Source organism: Arvicola amphibius, chromosome 9 (genome assembly GCF_903992535.2).
Source record: "Arvicola amphibius chromosome 9, mArvAmp1.2, whole genome shotgun sequence".
In the NCBI taxonomy this organism is placed as follows: domain Eukaryota; kingdom Metazoa; phylum Chordata; class Mammalia; order Rodentia; family Cricetidae; genus Arvicola; species Arvicola amphibius.
In genome coordinates, this window is record NC_052055.2 from 25,718,318 (window position 1) to 25,720,166 (window position 1,849).

Here is a 1,849-nt window from a genome sequence, read left to right on the forward strand (position 1 = left end):
CCTGGTAAGGCACCACTTTGTGGTGCTACACAGTTTATTAGATATGGGTTAGTCAAGATGTAAGAGGCTGAAAATAATGGGCCAGGCAGTATTTAAAAGAATACAGTTTCCGTGTAATTATTTCGGGTAAAGCTAGCCGGTGGCCGGGAGCTGGGGTGGCGGGAAGGCGGCCCGCACGCAGCTCCACACTACACCCAACAAGAAACCTCATGGGAAGAAGTCAAGGACAGAAGAAGGAGGATACAAACTAAAGAGATCGCCAAACAACACAAGATGTAGAGGGTGACTTTAGGGCTAACACTTCTCAAGGAGTTAACAGGAAGAAAGTGGTGAGCAAGACTTTAAGAAAGGGCTGAAATACCTTCCAGATAGGCTTATATCATGGCATCCAGGGTCTATAAGATGACCATGATGGTGGCAGCAGTGATGCTGATCATGGTGGTGCTATCAATGACAAGATGATGGTGGCTGTGTTAAACAAAGTAACAGTAAGCATGGCAGGGTGGTACCAGTCCAAGGAATGGTTGGTAGTCATCATCTCTCCCATGTTATCTAGGAACTAAGCATCATACTGGACCCATTATTTCACTTACTTCTAAATTCAATACAATGTAATGGGCATTACCAACCCCATTAAGGTATTGTACTTAGCAGAACATACCCATTAATATCTGACTCAAAAACATTGGCTTTTGATCCATGCTCTTTAGTGCACTTTTAACTATCCTGGGCTTTACAAATAGTTCAGTATCTGTGTATTCCTAAGCTCATAGACATTTTTAACACATAGTCTCCTAGATTTTGGCTTGCAATGTTTCACGTAAGAGAACTTTTCAGCCAAATATTTTGCTGATTCCTATTTGTGGTCTAGTTGTTTTTAAATGTATCATTGACTTGAAAAAAACACATGAGAAAGCATTTGGGATAGCACAAAATTAAAACTCTATGAAATTAATCACAGTAGCATCTATCTGTCTTTGAAAAGTCATCAGCCATGCTCTCTTTGGCAGCACAGATGCTAAAATTGGAATGATACAGAGAAGATTACCGTGGTCCCTGTGCGAGAATGACACACAAATTCATGGAAGAAGTCCGTATTTTTATTTTTTTTTCTCTCATGGTTTATTTTTTTTTATATTTAAAAATTTCCATCTCCTTCCCTCCTCCTCCCCCCCCCCCCCCGCTCCTCCTCCCCCCTTCCCTCCCCTCCTTCTCCCCCTTCCCTCCCCTCCCCTCCACCCATACCTCCCCTCCCTCCCTCTCAAGGCCAAGGAGCCATCAGGGTTCCCCACTCTATGCTAAGTCCAAGGTCCTCCCAACTCCCCCCAGGTCCAGGAAGGTGATCGACCAAGCTGAGAAGGCTCCCACAGAGCCCGTCCATGCAGAAGAATCAGAGCCCAGCGCCATTGTCCTTTGCTTCTCAGTCAGCCCCCGCTGTTGGCCACATTCAGAGAGACGGGTTTGGTCGCATGATCCATCAGTCCCATTCCAACTGGAGTTGGTGATCTCCCATTAGTTCTGTCCCACCGTCTCCATGAGTGAACGCACCCCTCACGTTCCTGACTTTCTCCCTCATGTTCTCGCTCCTTCTGCTCCTCATCAGGACCTTGGGAGCTCAGTCCAGTGCTCCAATGTGGGGCTCAGTCACCTTCCCCAAAACCATCCTGATTGAAGTAACCCAGACCCAGAAAGACAAACATGGTATGTACTCACTCATAAGTGTGTTGTTAGACTTAAAAAAAAAGGATAACCAGTCTACAATCCACTACCCCTGAGAAGCTAGGTAACAAAGAGGCCCCTCAGAGAGACCTGCATGAATGCCCCCAGGGAAGGGGAAATAGACACAATG

At 45.8% G+C, this 1,849-nt stretch overlaps 1 non-coding gene across 1 annotated transcript; it reads left to right on the forward strand.

Annotated features, from left to right (window-relative positions):
* The first annotated feature begins 994 nt into the window (after positions 1-994).
* LOC119824165 lies at positions 995-1,102 on the forward strand. The gene has a single exon (XR_005287085.1). It is a non-coding gene; the product is annotated as a U6 spliceosomal RNA (small nuclear RNA).
* Positions 1,103-1,849: the final 747 nt, after the last annotated feature.